Source organism: Parus major, chromosome 5 (genome assembly GCF_001522545.3).
Source record: "Parus major isolate Abel chromosome 5, Parus_major1.1, whole genome shotgun sequence".
Taxonomy (NCBI): Eukaryota; Metazoa; Chordata; class Aves; order Passeriformes; family Paridae; genus Parus; species Parus major.
In genome coordinates, this window is record NC_031774.1 from 54,562,301 (window position 1) to 54,583,689 (window position 21,389).

At 42.9% G+C, this 21,389-nt stretch overlaps 1 long non-coding RNA gene across 3 annotated transcripts in view; it reads right to left on the reverse strand.

Annotated features, from left to right (window-relative positions):
* Positions 1–13,859: 13,859 nt before the first annotated feature.
* LOC107206408 overlaps positions 13,860–21,389 on the reverse strand; it is a 41,782-nt gene continuing 34,252 nt past the window's right edge. For 2 of the 3 annotated variants that reach the window (XR_001522405.1, XR_004497971.1), the window contains exon 4: positions 13,860–16,867. This is a non-coding gene — a long non-coding RNA (uncharacterized LOC107206408). The remainder of the gene's footprint in view (positions 16,868–21,389) is intronic. The other variant, XR_001522404.1, reaches the window with a different exon arrangement.

Sequence of the window (21,389 nt, forward strand, 5' to 3'; positions counted from 1 at the left end):
CAGAAAGAAGATTTTCAGGGGCAGAGTTGGATGGGCAAATACATATTACAAAGTCAAGGACAGTGGGATGCAGGATGCTCCTTGCCATCAACCACAGGTTTCTCTGAAGCTTCTGGTCCCTCCTTACATCTACTTTCAGACACCAAATTAGACATGTCCCGGAACAGCCTCCTGAGCCAGAGCAGGCTTCCAAATCCACAGCATGCTGAAATGCTTACAGGTATCCCCAGGGGACTCATCTTGTCAAGGTCAAAAATAGCCATTGTGGCAGGAGCTTAATTCACTGTGACTGTTCAAGGAGGGCTTTTCCATCTCAAGTGACAGCTAAGTGTTGCCAGTGAGACATTTTCTGGTCACAGCTTAAAGGAAGCAGAGCTGCTAAGCACAGGTGAGCCTCTGGCATCCAGAGCAGAGCTATGCTAAAAAGTGAGCCAAATACTATTCAAAATTGAGCTAAAACATTTGGAAACTTTGTGACCTGCCCAGTTCCAGGAGAAAAAATATCCTGAAGTGTTGCAGGTATCAGACCTAGGCAATGGCTAAAACACTTATCCAGACCTTTCCAAGACACAAAGATTTTACATCTGTTATTGGCCAACCACTTGGCACCTGGTCTCAAGTTTGAATGATCTGGATGTTGTTATAAACCATTCCACTGGATAAAAGAAGCAACAGAGTATATATTTGGAAAAGCTAAATTTAAAGAACTAGAGTCCTCCCACCTAATATGGCTGAGCACACAAACACAGCTCTCATTGCAAGCAGCTCTTCTCCCCCGGTTATCACAGAACCAACCTTTTCACCAGACATTTATTAAGGGACCACTCAAGAAGATGCTTGCTTGCCAGTGGAAATTGGCCTCATCAGAAAAAAAAAACCTTAGTACTTCATGCAGCACTGCCAGCACATGGCTCTGTCAGGCTGGAGAAGAGAAAACGAGCTGCCATATGGGGTGAGTCAAAGCCCCATCCTGGCTGGTGCCCTCGTTTGGGCAGGGACTAGGGGAGGAGAAAAGAAGGAGCCATGCAGAGGGTGAGCATCCCCAGGCACCTGCTGGGTTCATTCCCAAGTGGGAAGTTGCATCCAGGCCATCAGGTTTAATAATTGAGAATGGGACAATCAAAAATAATTTTAACTTCTGAGGATAATAAATTGACCAAGGTTTGCAAAGTCCAACCTTTCCTTCTTTCAACAGTGAACCAATGTAAATCCATACACTTTAACAGAGGTGCATTTGTGTTGGGTTTTGTTTAAGCTGGCATGACATAATTAACCAGCCCCTCAATCAACAGCTCTTGAAGTTTGTCCCTCCTCCCTGGCCTCCTTCACCCTTTCATAGACCACAACAGAGATTTTCTAACATGCCCCTTCCTGAAAACTATCCACCAAACCTGTCCTGTTCCTTTTCCCCACTCAGCTGAACTTTGTTTTTCTATGGATAGTTGCACACTAATTTCAGGACCCTAGACCAGGGCTCAAAAGAGCTTTGAGGCAAAGGAAGCCAAAAAAAAGAAGTATTGAATTGTGAGGTTTTTTTTGATCATTCAAATGCTCATGAATTGTCAGAAAGCTGAACAGGTAATACCTTTTCTAAACAGAGTCTTTAATTTAGAAAAAATACTAAAAGCTCAGCATTTCACGCCTCCACTGAGATATGCCTCTGGCTACCCTTTTATTTTTCATGCCGTGTTTTCTGAAATGTTACATTCAAGAGAATACATTGCCTTCAAATCATGTACACATGCATGTTTATTAAGTCATTACCATAGCCTTAAGTCCATAAAATCACTGTGGACTGCAATACCACATGTGCATCCAGCAATTAGATGAATAAATTAACCCTGAACATTTTCTGCTTGAGGTGGAAGGGAACAAGTTGTACTCTGAAAGTTGAAATAACACTCCAGAATAGAGGAATCAAATAATTTGGTATTTAAAATACTGCTACCTGGCTATTGATCAGAAAAAAATCAAAAACACCACCTAATCATGCTGATGAATACCAATAGCTTTAAATTTTTGAAGCAAAAAGGAAGGAAAAAAGAGTAGAAAACAAGGAATTGGCAGAGCACACAGTTCCAAAGTGCATTACTCCGTCAGTGTCATTTTCTATGCAGCAGTGTTCTTTCAATTATTTCTTCCCCTCTCTTCCTCTGTGAAAAGAAAATTGGCAGAAAAAGTTGCCTGCAGGATCAGAGAGGGGTATTTTTATCAACCTACAACTAGATTAAAAATCCTTTATCTGAAATGCAGCAGAGGACTGGCCTAAATTAAAACCCATCTCCCTCTGCTTCTGGGCTGTGAAGGAGTACCACACAAACGGCATCTTGCTTAATTTGTATTATTTTTTAATTTCTATTTGGTTTAGTTTGCACTTGCACCGGTTACTTATGCAAAAAGGGCAAGTGAGGAGCAGACAGCTACAGAGCAAATGTCCAAAAGGAGATGATGCCAGATGAGGGATGTTTGCTGAAACATCTGGCCAGTCCATCACCTGAGAACACAGGAGCAAGTCAAGCCCAAAGCTCTGAAGAGCAACTTCTAACCAGTGCATCAGTAGCCAGGACATGAGCTTTTTACTCTTGCTGCAGGGCCCTCTTTATCTCCACAGACTGCTGGCACGGCAGAGCTGGGCTTGCATCGGTTTTTGATGGTATCACTAAAGACTGTTTGTGGTGTTGCACTGCAGTGGGACTTCCAGGGAGCCTTCCAGGGAGCAGGTCACAGAACTGGCCTCTGTCACTGTGCCCAGCACTGCTGACACAACCAGCAGGTGTCAACTGCACCCACACACACGGAGCAGCTTCATTCTGCCCACTGATGTGAGTCCCTTTCAACTGCACAGCCCCAGGGGCCTGACCTTGCAACACAGGAGGACAGTAAACAAAGTTGTGAAAGAGGCAGGAAAAAACAGGACCTGAGCAGTTGGCATCATGGTCTGACTTGTTCCTTACCCGTGAGCAAATCACCTGGCTTGTACGGGAAGGGTTATAAACACTTGGGTCTCTTCCCTTCCAGCCCTCTTAGAGGACACTACCACCCAAAATGAGGTTGAGTGAAGAATCAGCAGACGTCCTCTCTGGGATATTTTTGGGTAGTTGTTCCAATTTCTGCACTGATGGCTTCTCTGGCTCCATCTCATGTCAGAGTGTACAGGAGCAAGGAGCTATTAACTTGCCTCAGCAGTGATTGTTGTGCACAGTGTCCTGGGCAGAGACTTTTCATTTAATTTTCATACATCATTTACAGCTTGCTGCACCCATTCCAGAAAGTCAGCACCAATCTCCTTAAGTTAACATGGAACAAACAGGAAAGGAGATAGAATTCTTCTGTTGTTATTTAAAAGTCTTGTCATGTCCGGGCACATTTGGTGTTGCCACTGATTTCATTTTCAATAAACTTCACTGATATAACGAAGTCATTTCCTTGAGAATACACAGGGGAGTGCTGGACAGCATTAATGTAGAAAAAACAAACATAACCAATTTGTTTGTAACAAACCTATATTCAGCATTGCCCTTTGTCTGTTGTTGGGTATTTTTTCTTCACATTTTATATTAATACGATAGTCCAGATTCTGATTTTCAGTATTGCTGTAAACCCCTCCAAGGAGCAAACAGAATTTCTGTGGATTTGTAGGTGTAACACAGATAAGGATAAGGCCCTGAAGCTCTTTTTGAAATAGCTTATACAGCCCTGCCTGTTTATTATTCAATTGGGACTGCTAAAAAATTATGTGAAAAGTGCTCAAGAGAGGTCCAAGAGTTCTCCTGCACCCAATCATTATGTCTGTGTCCTTTAATCTTTTATCCACACTGCTGCAGTTACATAGTCTATGAAGAGAAGTACAATAATAACTCCTTTGCAGCCTCTGAAGGCTGTAAGGAGGATTAATTAGTTAATGTTTACACAGTACAGGGGCCAGGCTCTGTGCTGTTTTATGCTTGATGCATGTCAGCAGGGGTGGATTAAGGTGGGAGCCAACACAGATCTGAGCAATCTTGCAAAGAACCAGGCTCACTGTTACCAATTTGCTCATTGTATAATTTTTTTTCCTTTTTTCTGATGGCTTCACAGAGCTGAGAAGGCTTCATGTCTATCCAGGGAGCTCTGCACCTCCTCAGACAGCTGTGAGGACCCAGCCTGGCAGTGGACTTTAGGGAACATCTAAGGTCACAGAGATGAAGTCATGATAAGCAGCTCTACAGAAAAAGGAGTGGTGGCACAGAGCCCTGACTCCATGAATAAGGGGAGAAGTAGACTTTCCTCTAAAACAAAGTCAGGCTACAAAAAAATAGTTATTTAAGGAAAAAAAACTTATTTTCTGGTTCTTCTACATCTCTGCTTTGCACAGATGCTTCAGTAACACCAGTGAAGTGATGGTGCATACTCTTAGAGTAAAGCAAAATAATCATAAATGAGTCTAATCTGGTTTTCAGTTTTAAAATTCTTCTAGACAGTGATTGCATGTCACTGCATAGGAGCATATGGCACCATTACTTGATCCTCTTACCAAGGGCAATGTTAATGACTTTCACCTAATCCAGCAGTGTACACCATGGAATGGTTAAAAGGATGTTCCAGTAAACAAAATGCGCAAAAGCCAGGCCCTCTACTGTTATCCTTCTCCCCTTTGCCCTTTGAATCCAGGCCAGGAACATCTCATGTATCATATGAAAGGATTGCTGTAGGGAGAGCACACTGACAGTCACACTGATACCAGCTGCAGCAGTGAGCACTGCTGTGCAGAGCTTGATTTAGTGCCTGCCTATTCTGGGAATCATGAGAAAGGAAAAAATACTGTACTATTTGCCCCATGCAAACTAGGTCCTTGTGTAACTTTCCAGGAGGTGCATCCCATATTTTCCAAAATAGTTCTGGAATGATATTTGGATAAGCTTTAATATGAAATAGGCCAGATTAAGTCCTGTGACTGAACAGTTGGCCTTGATGCCTTATTCAGATATCTGTAATAGATGCCCCAAAGCAGAGACAGTAATTAGCCCCTCTCAAATAATGGTCTGCTGGAACCAACCTGTCTTACAGTGCCCCACAACACTCCCAATTGACAAAATAAAAGCATCAGATCCAGAAATCCTGATAGTTCCTAAGCTTCAGAATGTATAAAGCAGTACACATCAAAAGGGAGCAGAGATTAAAAAAAAACCAAAAAACCTTGTATTTAAGACTACCACAGTTTACACAGCACCTTTTGTCAGGACCAGCTCTCAGGGTCTGTGCTTATGTGAGAATCGTGCAAGGGAGAAGGGGAGGGAGGACTCTGGCTCCCTGAAGTTAATAGCTAACTGAATTCAGTGGAGCTCAGTTCCTCTCTCCCTGTGTGCCTCTTGGAATACCACACTCATTGTACTTGGTCCTACTGCCCTCTGCTACATAAAGTATTACTGCATTCCCAGACAGAATTCCCTCATTGTTTTGCTTCAGTCATGGGCCCATAAAAACAGTTTCAATGGATAGAATTTTTAATTGCAGGAATAGGGAAATAGATCTGCCATCAGTGTTAATATTCTTTGATAAGTGGCTGTCTAGAAATCACTTCAAAGTAACGAAGAGACACTGAAGCAATTTCCATCAAGAACAGTGCTTGATAGACAGACACATGAGCAGGTAAATAGAACCTTAAGTTAGCAGGATGGTGCATCCATATTTATACATAAATTCATGCTGATGCAAAAGGGCTCTTTCAACCGATACAGCGAGATGCAAAATATTTTGGTGAGTCGCTCTGTTAACCAGGCTCAGAAGCCACTAGATGAGACAGGAACTGGAAGCCACATGAAGACAACAAGATCCTGGTGGCCCTCTCACAGAAAAAAAATTGAGGGAGTGCTTCCTGAAGTTGCAAGTATAAATGAAAGGACAAAATACCTGTGACAGAATCAGAACAAGGGTAGGACAGCACTAGGAAGGCAGCTGGAAGTGCTGAAGAAAACAGGAAGGATTCCAGTCCTAGCTTTGAGGACACGCTGAATCAATCAGCCATAGACTGACATACAGTGAAGGCGAAGAGGATTAAAAGATTTCTCTTAGAAAGAATGTGTTAATGAAAAATGGGAACTCTGGGAGGTGAAGGAGTAGGAAGGTATACAAAAGAATTTTTAAATGAATCTGTGAATTTTAAAAAATTAGCAACATTTGATGAGCTTTAATTTGAGATGCTCCAAAAGTAGACTAATGTAGGTACAATGATCAAAGATTTTTAGTGACAAAAACTCAAAAAAAAAAACTCCTCAGGAAGAAGAAAGCTTGGAAAATCTCCAAAGGGGGTTATCTCATGAGAGACATGGTAAGAACACTGCTTCTTTATTTTACAGTTCGTATTGAACCCATAGTAAACTGTTGATTTTCAAAGCAACCACAAAAAATCAATCGTCAGAATGATGTGCATATGACCAGTCTGGAAACATCCAAGTGGGAGTTCCCTGGTAAGATGTGTGCAGTTTGAAAAAGAATCATTCATAGCAGAGTTACGGTGGTGTCTGGGGGCCTGGCTATGATCTCTTTGTTCTAAGCTCTGAACAAACAGTGCAGAGAATTTGCCCGAGGAACTAATGACCTTAACAGACAAGACAAAAGTTGGAGAAGGAAACAATCCAGGAAAGACAGACTATTCTCCCCACATGTGCCAAGACAGTCTTTGTGCAAGCAAAAGCCAGTTACCAAAAGCAGGGTAGAGGATCTCCAGTCCTTTGAACACAATCCCATTGTCCAAGCAGCTCCAAAGATCGTACAACAACTGCACACTCCTGGTTACCTCTGGTTTGCAGGTCATAAGTCAAAATGTAGACCTCCTATAGGAGGCTGTAGCATTTAAAAAACATGTGCTTTTTACTGGAAGGAGGCTGAATGCAGCATATGTGAAAGATTAAAGGAACATCAAGCAGCTGTTAAAGGTTTGCATGATATGAACTCAGCTTTGGCAGCATTTTCTGCAGAGAGGTGAGACAGAGCAGGGTAAGTGTTGGTAGCAGAGTCCAGTGGTCTCAGTGGACTCACAGAATTTCTGACACCTAAGTACACTGTGGCACAGGTATGAAATTCATGAGGCCATTAACTTGGTCATAATTATTAGTCAGTCACATTTTCTTAATTGTTTGGCTTCACCTGCCTTTATTCCTTAGAAGAACTGGAGCAGAACTCCGTGTTTCCCTGGCATTTCTCTCAGTGGCACACTGCCTGTTGGGGCATGGAGAAAGCACTGAGATAATTGCCAATTGAAAAGGTGACTGGAAATTAAGCAGAAATGGCAAGAACATACCACACACAACTGAGCACAACCCAGATCTGTACCAATATCCAGAGAGAGGAAAATCAAAAATAAATCGCTAATAATCATAGAGTCATAGAATGATTTTGGTTGAAAAGGACCTTAAAGACCATCTAGTTCCACCTCCCTGCTAGACCAGATTTCTCAGAGCCCTATCCAAACTGTTCTTGAACACTTCCAGGGATGGGGCATCCATGTCTCTGGGCAACTTGTTCAAGTGCCTCACCACCCTATAACCTTCCTATGTTATCCCTAGTCACAAAGCGGGAATCCTTTTGGAATGGTTAAAATCCCTGTATGCTAAAGTTCTTTGCTCATCACTATGTGGGGTTATAGAAGCATTTCTACACTAGAAATCCATCTTGTTCCATGAAACAGCCAAAGACAGATGTCCAGGGCAGGATATAACACAGGAAGTCTGTGGTGGTACCTCCTCAGGATGAACATCTTGCCTACATAGGCTTTGTAAGTCACAGGTACTGCCAAAAGTCTTCACTAGATTTTTTTTTCTTACATTAATCTGCCTAGGGCTGGTTTGCTTTTTTGTTTGTTTATTTTGAACCCTATAAAACAGGCACAGCAACCTGTGGCAAGAAGTTTCACAGAACTGCACACCATAAGAAGAAACACTTTTTTCTGCCTCCTTTGAACTAACCATCTGCTCGGTTTTCCTCTTACCCCCCTACATTCCCTTATCTAGGGGAGTACAGTGACCAATCCCTGCTTATTTACCATTTTTATGGCATCCCAGCTGTCAGAATAGATACCCCCAACTCTGAACCTTTTCCATGTATTCTATATCCTTTATGAGATAGGATGTACCAAAAGTGTGTACAGCATTAAAGAATTACAGAGTGACCTAAAAATGCTCCTTGTTGTGTTTTCTGTTCCTCTCTAGATTTTTTAACATTTTATTTATTTCTTTATCAATATCACAGATTATACACCATGTCATTAGGGAATGAGATTTGAGGAAAATAAATACATTTTCATGGACACAGAAGCTACTACTGGCAGCATGGCCCAGACAGTCTTAGATGTAATTGCCAACAAATTAATTCACCAAAGAGCACTAAACCACTGATGCTATTTTAGGCTTCATTTTGGTAAATAGAAAGCGCCTTACAGAAGAAGCGATCAAAGAAAATAACCTTTGACTGAGAGATCACGAGTTGATTCCGTTTAAATTAAATGAAGGGTAAACAAAAATAGGTCTGTAATTAAGGTTCTACATTTCGAATGGGCAAAAATTGAGAAATTAAGGGGACTAATTAGTGAACTCAGCTGGACTAGAAAGCTGAAAAGCATGAATGTGGGAAAGGCCTGTGATTCCTTTCAGCCAAAAGTAGAGAAATTACCTCCAGTAATGTCCCAAGCCAGGGAGAAACAAAGCCTGTAAAAATTACTGTTAATGTAAGTGAATGGGTAAACTACCTCAAAAAAGTGTAATAGCAATCAATGAAGGGCCAACAAAGAATGGAAAAATGACAATCAGCAAAGAGAACGGTACTTTAGAGGCCAAGAAGCTTGAGACTAAAATGCCAAAACTCAAACTGAGCCAGACATTGCAAAGGACACAGAAGTAAATAGAAGTGGGCTGTCCAGCCCTATGAATAAAATAAACAGTGTGAAAAGGAATGGAGAAGACAGGCAACAGCTGAAAGACTTGACAGTTCCAGCTGCAAACTTAGATGGTTACTTTACACACATGGATTTTTCAGCAAAGATAATAGTGCTAAAGAATAGTAGTATAGCTGACAATTGCAAAAGTATGGCAAGGAGCACATCTGAGAGAGAAGCTAAGATCAAAAAACTTAATACCTTCAGAATAATCTCCATCTTCTTGGTGTTGCAGACCACAGTGACCCAGCACATCCAGAGAGTTGGTAGATGGGAGGGTTTGCAGAAAGGGGAGAGAAAAGGAAAGGGAATGGGAAATGAGAGTAATGAGGTGAGCCAAGACAAGAGGTTAAAATTAACTTCTTGTAATGTGCTGTTGAATTATCCCCAGGAGCCAGGAACTCCAGAGACAGTAAAGGCCACCGTGGGATTATGGGAATTTTCATTCCAAAAAGTTGTGTTTTGCTCCTCTGAGACAGGCTTTCTGCCCCAAAAACTATTTTCTCTTCATTCCTTAATATGGGAGAGCAGCAAATCTGAAAAATCTACTAAATACTCTTGAGAGGCAGCAGTACTGGGCTAATGAGAGTGTTCTCCTATATAAATATTGGCTATAGGAAAGTCTCAAGTAAGGCTTGGAATAAATGGGATGACCTTTTCATTTGGGAGAGTTTAAAATACAAGTCGTACCACCTGGGAAAACTTGACAGAAAAGCTTTTGGGAAATTTCTCACTGCTGAATGTTTAGGTTAATACCATTCTAAATTAGTGCAAAATAAAGTAATTTTGGTTCTGCTTGGAGAGGGCTCATCAAGTGGGCAGTATAGTCTATCAGAGGTATTGAAACAATAACTCATTTAGAGAATTATTTAGCTATCAACTGGGAAACACATCATTGTCATTTGCTGGGGCATATATGGCTTGTAAGACATTAATCAGGTATCCATTGGGGGAAAAAAAAAAGTGATATTTTTACAATAAAGTCTAATTTCCAGGATGATTAATAAGTAAATAAATAAACCAGCTTTCAATACAAGTAGGTGAATTTTTGTATCCGTAGAACTCCATTAAAAGAGCGGCACAGACCCTTCATCATACTGAATTAATGCTAAAATATCTTCCTGACCTCAGCTGCACTCTGCGGCCTTCCACACTCCACCACAGCTTTCAAACAGCCTCCCAGTGAAGCATTTCCTTGCCTTTCCTTGCTGAGCTCACATATCCAGCATGTGCAACATCTGTCCTACCAAATGACCCACTCGTGGAGTCCAAGCCCTGCTCGGCATCTGCTCTGAAAGATTTGCTGGCATCAGCAGCAGCAGAAAGGATGAAGCCCTCTGAAAAATCCTGGTCTCAGCATCAGCCATAGGGTTGCCATATTTCTGTCCCAGGTTTTCAGGAAGCATCAGTCATGCTCTGCCCACGTTTTGCAGATGGTCTGTGCTTAGAAACACATGGCATTTATTGTGCATATACAGACCATCTGTCCAGTGTACAGACCGAAGGCCCGTGGCTCCTGGAAATGCTGGACACAGCACACGTGCTCCAGAGCAAATCAGTGCAGAAAATGCAGCTGAATTTTCTACTCTGCTTGAACAGTAATGAGGTAATGAATAGCTTAATTTAAAATACTGTAGGGGAAGAGGCTGTATGTTCTCAGTGTACAATAACTCAAAACACTCATTTTCACTGGATATGAAGGATCTTACAGTGCTGCCTGCTCTGTTGTGTGCAGAACACTGGTTAAAGTACCCCACTGGAAGGGAAACAGGACCTCTTCACCCTCCAGAATGGGTCTGAACCCTCTAATCAAACAGTCAGCACAATGAATCTCAGTCTAACGAGCCAGAAATGCTGGATGGGAGTTGTGATAAACTGACTTTGTGAAAAAACTTGGCATCTCCAGAGAAGTGTCTTGAGATTTCAGGAATACAACCTTGTTTCTTCCCAGCCATACTCAGTCCCACCAAAGACAACTGGGGTGACTGACTCACATTTCCCTGGATTTATTTCTGCGTAAGGAGATATAGAAGATCTGACACAGTTTCCCCTATGGTCAAACTTCACAAAAACTCCACTTTCCACAGCTGTCTCACAAATTTGTTGCAAAACAGATGCTGGGTGAGGGATGTATGATCAGAGGATGGTACCCGCTGACCTACCAGCCTTAAAAAAGCTGGGAAAGCTCAGAAGAAGGCTCAGCTTCCCTGGTGTCATTCCAAGTCAGTGTGATAAAACCTTCTGGGACAGTGAAAGATCCCTGAAATGATTTCTAGCAGTGATGATGTCACTTATACAGAAATGTATTTTCTTCCCTTTTGCCTAGGTAATCTCAAATGCTTCTGTCATATTGAGACAAAAGACATTGCTGGACCTATTGTGAAGGAAAAAGTTGCACAGAATCTGTTCCAGCCTTGGGAAGATGCACAGATCTCTCAAAAGCTACATATGCACTCAAAAATTGCTGCTCTGGGCAGCAGGGCACCCACACAGTGCTATATGTTCCCTAACAGAAAGGAAGCTATATAGAGATGATAGTATACTCAACACCTGGATATTTGAGGCAGTCCTGCCCTGGGGCTCTTCCCTGAATCATCTGAGCACATATCACCTCAGCTGTAGCTCGCTGGGTGGAGAGGAAGAGGGATGATAGCATATGTCTTCTCCAAAGGTTACACCTGCCAGCCTGAAAGGCCTCCTGAAGATGCAGTAGCAGCTAGAGGTTACTCAGCTGCTCACCACCTCTCACTTCCTCTTCTCCACATAAAGGGCAGCAGAGCAATTACTGAAGGAAAGGAAGGAGCAGCCCATGCCTGCGCACACTAGGATCCTATTACAGGAACATAAATCCTGAGACAATGTCATTAAAATGCAGCCTGAAAAACACCCACTTTGACAAAGCTTGCTTTATTAGCACTGTTTAATCACAGGAAGGTGCCTGGGTGCAGACCAGACTGGGAAAACCTGTGCAGTGCCACCAGTAGCTAAATCACACCCTGGAGCCGCAGTTAGAGACACCCCAAGATCCTGCTGTGCCCAGCAGGACACAGCCACATGTGCCTTCAGGGGACAGCCCATCACCCTCCTCAGACACCTTTGGCCAGAGAAGAGGTGGAAAGCAGCTGGATGGACAGTGCTGGAGCAAGGAGTCTGTTGTGAAGTGTCTGACAGGGCAGTGTGGCAGCTGTGTTGGAGGAAGATGTCAAGGGAAGAGCATCGTGTCCCAGTGGCTGTGTGTACACACACCAGCCAGGTGAGGGTTCTCTGGAAACTTGGTGCAAGAAAGAAAAACCACCAGGTCTTGTGAAATCATAAAGAGAAAAGAGTCAGGTCAACCCAACCAGAGCTGTGCAGTGAGGTGTCATAGTGCAGCCCTGAGGAGGTGGAAAGGGAGGGTGGCAGCGGCGCCTGCTCGCCAGCTGAGAGGGCGAGAGAAGCTGCAAAGGTGAGCCTGAGAGGGAAAATGACTCACAGGTTTGACACATCAAACAAATGGGGAGCATAAATAACCACAAACACCCAGATGCTCAGAGCTGGGCAGCCACAGGACAAAGGCAGATTAGAAAATCCAAGTAAGCATGTGTGGGAGTGGATATGAGATCAGAGGAGCAGGGTCAGGCAAGCTCAAAAACAAGCTCTGGAAGTCTTTAGCATTCTGTTGAGCTTGATCAGGAGAAAAGGAAGCCTTTGAAAGTGGTAAAGGGACAGGGGGATATAATACCAGAGCCTGCGTGCAGAGAATAGCATGGCTTTGGCATAATGAAAATCGCTGTGCAGCATTCTTCTCTCACTTAGCCTCGTTTAAACCATGAATAATGACATGGCAAACTACAACAGGTTAAAGCCAGTGGGAGTGAGAGAAGAATCACATCTTTTTTGTTTAGAGAGAGAGGCCTGCAGGGAAAAAAATGCAATAGGAAGAGATTTACAGTAGTCAAGAGGGAAAGCTATCAGGTATGGCATGAGCAGGAGCTGCACAGGCAGTGCTGTGATAAGGCACAGTCTGGAATAGGAAGGAGGTGTGGAAAGAAGGTTAATCAAAAGTTAGGGGCAAGCAAAATCTGATGTAGCTTCAGTTAGAGGGATAGCTGTGCCACGTGCCCCAAATCACAAAACATCCTTTTCTATCTAGAAATGTGAACCCAGGATGGGCTGTGCCTGCACAGGTTCATGCCAGCTTCTTCAGAAGGCTTGGGAAGGTTGGCCACTGATTCCACCACCTCCTTTTCTGGTGGCTGAATTGCATGAAAAGGATGACTAAAAATAGACCCAAAACCACCCATCACTTTGCCATGAAATGACTGTTCTGATCACCACATGACAGCGGCGCAGATGGAGCAGGGCAGGCTGAGTGGGAGAGGTGTGGGACCCTGTTGAAGGAATGTTGGAATGTTGTCCCCACATGAGAAAAGATTTATAAATTGAGATCCCATTATCAAGCAGAGAAAGGTCTCTAGAGATGTTGTTGTCATTTAAGATGGAGCTTGCAGGGCAGGAGGTTACATGAGATGCCTTTTAATACAGCTGACAATTGCTTCATTTGTCACAAGGAAAAGAAAAAAAATTAGTTTGGGACCCTATAATAGAATAGTTGGGAGGTGATAATTTTGTGCTGACAATATTCTGATGCAAAAGCAGAATTTATAATGAAGAATGAATATAAATATTTCCTGGGGCATTGTAAGTGAATCTCAGAGCTTTAAACTGGGCAGGGTACGTAGTCGTCCTGTTTGTCATATTATATATATAAACTATCCTGCTACCACTGTCCTATAAAATTGAAAACACAGCCTAGCTGTGCTGTTTCTGCAAGAGAGGCAGCTTCTGTTTATTCCTCATTTAGGAAAAAAATGACATTGATAGCAAGCAAGAGATTAGTGCGTGTTCCCGGATAGGAAAAATAGCAGTGGTGGAAAATATCCCCTATTCCCAAATGATAGGGATGAGTATATCTAATTAAAAAATAATCTTTTATTGTCTGCCAACTCAATCTAAGTTTCAATATACAAACCAGCAATTACAGGAAGTAGATAATCAGTTATGCATTTTAAAGACTTTCTGCTGAATTACATGTCCTTTAATTACATGTACATTTTTTAAAACAAAAATTGCATTTCTTGGAAGTGAAGGAGAAGAAGTAACAGACTAGGAATGGATTTACTTTATTCCTGTATATCTATGGCCAACAGAAATGATTTGGAGTAATAAAAGCTAAGCATCCTATTTTAAATCATGTGTCACAAATACCTCTAAGAAGTAACTTTCATTGCCCTGAGGCACCTCATGTCTTCGTGTTATCCTTCCAGTTTTTGAAGCATGAGCATCGTTGAATTTTAAGCACCAAAACCAAATGCTGAAGACTTTAAAGGTGTTGCTGGCACGTGTGTATATGTAACAGAGGCTTTAGTTGGATACACATTTTTCTGTCATATATACATGGTTAATACACAACACTTGTTGCAGAGGTTTCTGTGCAGTGCTGAATTTTTTTCAAATCACATTAACTATGCCAAACCTGCAGGTAGTAAAACACAGGGTATGAATGTCAGGTTTAAAATATTCAAGAATGTAAGCAGAAGCAGGCATCCCTGTTACCATAAGCAAGGCTCAGGAGAGAATGTCACTCTGGCAGCACGTGTTTCTGCCACCACCACCACTCCAGTTCTCATTAAAACTCACTCCAGTGCTGGTCAGAAGGGAAACTGGGCTGGCTGTGTGCTGGCTTTCAGACACACCAGGCCTCCAAAGTATAAAGGGGCAAATGGAAAAATGTGATGGGGGCCTTACAAATTGGGCAATTTGCTGATTACCTGCTGCTGATACATGTTGTTATTTCTGTCTTTCAAGAAGCGCTGCTGAGTATTGTTAGATCCCCTACATCTTCTCCATGCTGTCTGTCCTGTCTCACAATTCCCTTCCATAAAGCTTGTGATTCTCTTCCATAAATCAGATTCTTTAACAGTGACAGGCATCACTACAGCTTCCTACAAACAGATTTTTGCTGCAGGCACTGGCTCTTCCTCCAAGCGTGCCACTCCCTGGCACTGATTAGCTATAAATCTAACAGTAACTTATACAGGATTAAACATCAAATCTGGTCTTCTGCTTCTTTAGAATTCTGGGTGGCTTTTTGGTTGTAGGACTTCTTTTTTTTAAGGCAAAATAATCCATATATGTGCAAACACAACTGGCTCTGCTTGCATAAGCTCACCAGCAAGCTCAGAAAATGTGTTGCCCTTCTGCAGTGTTCAGCACTGAACATGTTTCTGCTCTCCAGGACAGGCTGTGAGCTGCAGAGAATAGGTCTCTTTCAGTGGCCATCTTCTGGCAGCACGCTTGCATGAGAAAGTCAAAGGGGTGATAAGATTTTGGAGAATTTCCCTGGTTCAGGATCTGTGGATGTGACATTCCCAGCTCCTCTGGTGCAGAAGGTGGGGGCAGGACACAGGCTTCAGGCCAGGAACATGCTAATGCTGATTTATGGCTCCAGCAGGAGGAGAGGAATCTGTTTGCTTCATATCCAAGTCTTCCACCTTTGAGCAATCATACCGACTCAGGTGTGAGTAGATGCCAAAAAGAAAATAAAATTCAAATCCACTTCTTTTGAATTGCAGGGTAAGGGATTACCAACTTCCATGGAAATGTCACACTTACAAGAATTATGTTCATCACATGTTGCTGGAGGAAAAATTGTCACCAGCATCCCCCTGCACTTGTGTCTACCCTGCACAAGTGTGAGAGATCAGATTGGCACCAGATCACTTATCCTGCATAATTGGATACAATTATTGATTTCCTGCAATTTAAAGTTTGATTGGGATTTTGTTTTGCAGAGGGATTTGGCAGACTAGCTAGTAGTGCTGGTATGTTTTGGTTCTCCTAGACAGCTGCTAAGTGGCAATGCACTTACCAATCTTTGTACAGCCTTTTCTTCAAAGATGCAGAAATTCAAAGGGCCTGCCTGCAAAGGGCTCTATTTTCAGCTGGTGCTGGTACATCATGTTTAATAGGAAGGGGCATTAGCGTTTGGCCTTTATTTATCCTTCATTAAGACATTGTGCATTCAAGTCATTACCCAGAAGTATTTTAATATACATAACTCTCATTCTCCGAGGCCAGTATCTATCCTTTGATGGACACTCCTCTTCTTAACATCTCAGAAGATATTAACTACAGCACCATTTTCCTTTGAAGTCAGCCTATGCACCACATTCCAAGTATAGCTACAACAATCATTTTAATGCACCAAACAGCACTTTAAACCTTTACCTTGTCAGATTTTACTCCTCCAGCTTCTAAAATCAGTCACTTTTACCTTCTTTCAATTTATTTTCCGTGGAAGAGATTTTCCCCAAAAGAGACAGGAGTCATTAAGGAAAATCTGCCAAGTCTCCTTTTCCAAGCACTCACCTTTTTCTCCAAGGGCTCCCCCTTTGCCCCCAGTCATGCACTATCATTGCAATTAACCAGGCACATCACAGGTGCAAAAAGGACATTCCAGTTCAAAGAGGAGTTTTTGGTCATGAGTACAACTATGTCCAAGCAGACTCCAGCTGTTGTTACAGCTCAGCAATGCTCATCCCAGCCTGGATGGTATCCTGCAGAAACAGATCCTCCTCCATTATGTCCTCTTGGATTAGGAATAGACCTCAAATTGCCTTCAAAAAAATCAAATCATTATTTTTTTTCCTGGGCAACTACCCCACATTTCATCCTTTAGCAGGAAAAAATTATTTCAAGGTGCACAACATATCCTTTTTTCAGTATTCAGCTTAGGGAAGAACATTTAATTCTTGTCCGTGCAATTTCTCTTCTTGTCCCCTTCATGAGGAGTTTGGGTACACTCCAAACAAACACCTGAGCACAGGCCACTGCATCAGCACTGTAGAAAGCTGCTGGGGTCTCTGGCATTATCAGGTACCAGCACAGCCAGCTCCATGGATCTGGAGGAAATGCAGACTGAAATTTTTAATGAGAATGGAAAGAAACTGTATTTTCAGCACAACATAAAAGCAATCTGACATACACACATTCCTTGAGCAACAACTAGTTAAAATGCAGTTTAAAAAGAACATGTTTCCTCTAATGCCATATAAATAAATTATTTGGTCATATTCTCTGGCCTCAGCTTTACAAGAGGTCAAGGTAAAGAACATAATAGTCCCCAGTGGCTGTGAAAATCTGTGAGTATATGGTCATTTGCAGTTTTCAACATTCTCTGAAAAAATTATTCCAGCCTCTACTTTACATCTTATTTAGATGTGACTGATTATGAGTGAAAAAAGTCTTCAATGAACAGAGTAATCAATAGAGAAGTTGATGCAAAGGGGTTTTCTGTGAGTAACAAGATACATTTCTCACAAAGGAAACAAGAGCACGGCTGCTTTTCCCGAGGGTTCCTGGATTAATTAATGTGTTCTTATTACAGTGATGATGACAGTGGTGTCTGGTAAAGTTGTATAAGTATCAGGACAGCAAGAAGAAAATGCATTTTATCAGACATCAGGAATTGCCTTTTAGGATTGAACAGTGGTTTCTGGCCTGCAGCAGTGATGTGCTGAAGTGAGGCATAAATTGCTGGTGTTTCTCTCCTGGAAGAAAAGAAGAACCTCCAGGAACCACAGGAGGCTGCAGTGCTGGGTTTCCTCTCCCATTCCTCATGTTCCCATTCTCATGGCCTGACAACCAGCCAGGATGCTGCTTTCTGCTTGTCCTCAGTCTCCACAGGGGCAAAACACTGATGACAAGGAATATTTCCTCCCCTTCTGTCCCCCATGGTGGCCTCAGTCTTACCTCAATTCTCTGTGAAATGATGCAGAATCACCTACAAGAGTCACACTGGCTGCTTACAGCAGCTTTAACTTTCCACCCTGTTCTAGGATTCTGATATCAATATGTAGGAAGAGGATTGTCCTTAATATAACCATGGCTGGAATTATGTATACTTTTTTTGGTCATCTGAGTTCTTTAAAATTTAAAAGCTTGCAAGTCTTAATTACAGCCCTCACCTGTTCGTATTATGGTTGTTTTTCCTCTCAGTCCAATGGGCTCAGGTCTGTCCTTCATCTTTGGTCAGTGATCACAGTGTTTCTCAAACAAGATGGGAAGTTTTCCTGTCCAAGGTTGTTAATTCACTCCCTTTTTGCCCTGCATTAGCCCACAAAATCTGCTGCAATTTTGTGTTCAACCCTCACTTGGCATTCTTTTGGTTTAAACTGCAAAGGCTTTGGGGCAGAAGCCACATGGCCTCATCCAGGAAGGATTTTAATCCTTCTGCCTATATTAGCCAAGAAACTCACATGAAATCAAGGGGAAATGATTTATCCCACATACATCTACACCGAGGTCCTATCACTGTCACCCAAAGTATTGTTTTCAGAGATAGGCCACTGGCCTAATATGACTGTGGTGACAAGCTTGACTTGCAGCTGTGAGGTTACCTAAAGCTGCTCTCCAGTTATGGTGGCTGCCAAATCATGAATAATTTACCACCTTATGTCAGAGTGTGCACCATAATTGAAGATGATGTCAGCTCTGGGATTTGTCCTGAGAGGCTAAAAGCCACTGTAGAGCCATTGTCTCTTGTGGCATTTTTTCAGCTCCTAAAGCAACAAGTAATGTAGAAATCCAGGTCTGAAAAAGACAACCTGTAATTAATATTCCACATGCAGTTAAAATGCTGTGAGTAGGATGGAGGGCAGCTGAGTTCCAGACATGTAAGTCTGAGCTCAGCAGCAGTTAAGATCAGTTGTAGCAGGCAAAGGATCCCAATTCTGGTGAAAAAGGCACCTGGTTTGAGTGACAAGAATCACAGGAATAGCAGGACTGTCACTTTGATGGGTCACTGAGAAACTCTTTGCCCAATCTGCTCCCAGTTTTGATCTGGAAATCTGCCTGTGTTGTACAGGAACTGCAGGCACAGGGTCACACCCAGGGTAAGGGGCACTGCAGTGTCCCAATTCCTTTTTCTGAGAAGGAGCCATTCCTAGAAATGCTGACAGCATATTCCTATGCATACGGTGCTTTGCAATGTACGAGAAGGAAGGAGACAAATTTCCTGCATTCTTTTTCCCTTTTTTTCAGAGTTCTGGGATCAGAATGCAATGCTAATACCAGAGCTAGGAGTAGAGAGAGGACAAGAGACTGGAGAGACAGGAGGAAGAACCCCATGCACAACTGTAGTCAGCATGGGGATATCTACAGGCTCCCTGGCTGACCAAGGCACACAGCTAGGAGAATGTTCCTCCTTGTCTCTAACATGCAACTGTCTTTATTTTGTCATTTATTTGGTTTAATTAATTCTTTACTGGATAGCTTAAGATGTACCAATATACAGCACAGTAGTATGAAGCTCAGTTAAAGCCTTTAACTTGGGCTTCTTTTTATTTTTCCCAAGGAATTACAAGGATGTCTCCGCCCTGCATGTTCTGACATGACAGATCTTCCCCAGAACTACAACACAGAACAACAGAAGGAGTCATGCCCAGAGGGCTCCCCACTGAAATTCCCAGCAGCCTGGGCTGCTTGGCCTCACCTCCCAAGCCCAAGACATTGCTAAAGAGCAGCCTGGTGTGTGCTAATTTTTCAAGTTCCCCTCATGGAGCCAGGCATACTCTATGTGTGCCATAAAACACAGGGCTGGTTCAACCCAAACTCAGGACACGAGGCTCAGCCTGGAGCTGGCATTTGTCACTAATCTGTAGCTCGTTTGGATGGGTGAAGGTTTGGCTCATCACAGTTAACCATGGACATGCCTGCTGCCTCAAGCAGCTTTCAGAGGAGTGACACAAAAACGCTGATATTACAGCCAGGAGGGAATAAAGTTTTGACAGATCCCCAAAATACCCCACACCAGGTCCCTGGAAGAAACAGGGCTGGGACACAGGTCACTCCAGAGCTCTGGAACAGAGCATCACCTCAGCAGGAATTTTATTCTAACACCACTTTTCTCCTAATGGAGCTACTCTGAGCACAGACAGCTGGTCTCCATACAGCTTTAAATTTACAAGTAATCAAATAGCAGACCCTGTTAATTACCTGTCCCTGTTCAAAGGAAAGGGCAGTTTAAAGGCTTCAGTTATGCTCCAGCAGCTGCATTAATGTCACAAGGCTTTATTGTAATGAAAATCCAGGGGCTGGTGCTCCAGCCCTGCACAGAGTTCCTTGTGATACCTGTAAAGGGCTGGGAAAGAGCCAAAAGAAATAAGGGAAAAGGGAGATGTCCTGATTTCAGCTAGGGCAGAGTTAACTTCTTGTCAGTAGTGGTTACTGTGCTGTGTTTTGGAGTCAGAATGAGAACGATGCTGATAACACACTGATGTTTTGGGTTTTTGCTAAGTCGAGCTTATCTCAAGTCAAGGACTCTTTTCTTTTTTCCTTTCCCATGCTCTGCCAGTGAGGAGGTTCCCAAAGGAAACTGAGAGGGAGCATAGCTGAGACAGGTGACCTGAACTGACCAGAGGGATACTCCACACCACAGGACATCATGCCCAGTATATAAACTGGGGGGAGTTACCCTGACAGAGCCAATCTGCCTTCAGGAAGGGGGATCTGACACTGGCCAGTGGGTGGTGAGCAGCTGTGTTGAATGTCACTTGTTTTTTCCCTTATTATTATCATTTACCATTGTTATTTTATTTTACTTAATTTTCAATTGTTAAACTGTTCTTATCTCAACATACATGTTTTACTTCAATTCTCCTCTCCATTTCAGCAGGGTGGGGGAGAGGAAAGAGGGGAGGTTGAGCAAGCAGCTGTGTGGTGTTTCATCTCCATCTGGGCTTAAAACCTCAACAGGGGAAGGCTTTTCTTGCACAGCTCTGAGTTATTTTGTTTTTCTTGATATGGAAGAAAATGGGGGGGGGAGGGGGCCAGGGTGTGCTGTGGTGCAGTTATTCCAGACTACTAGCAGTGCAGGGAAGGAAGCCCTTTAAACCAGACCTTCAAAGCACTTTGGAGTCATTTGAACAAGAGGAAAAGGGTAGGCCAAAGTCTCAGAGACGCCAAAGAGCTGGGGGTAAAATGAACTGTTGCAAAAAAATGCAGCCATTTTTTCAATGATGCCCAAGGAGCCAAACTCCTTTAGGAAGCCTGGGCTTGGGCTCCTAACAAACCAGAGGAGCAGAATTATCACAAGGAAGGTGTCCCCTGAAGGAGATGGACCCAACTCACCTGACAGAACAGTGCAGGAGGATCTGATAATAAGACCTCCCTCTTATCAAGCTTTGCAAGGGAGCAGACACTCAGGAAAGAGCTTTGCCATGTCCTCCCCCACAGTAATTGGGATCATGAACCACAGGTCATTCCCATTACCTCTGTTCACACTCCAGTTGGGAACTTGTCTCCCCAGGGTGGTTCCATGGAGGGGTGAATGCTGTTGCAGCTCATAGCTACATCCTAGAACTTCATTTTGTGCTGGACACCATAAAAAGAGTTTTAGTTTTAGGAATTCCCTGTGTGTGGTCAGACTGAGAATCAGCAA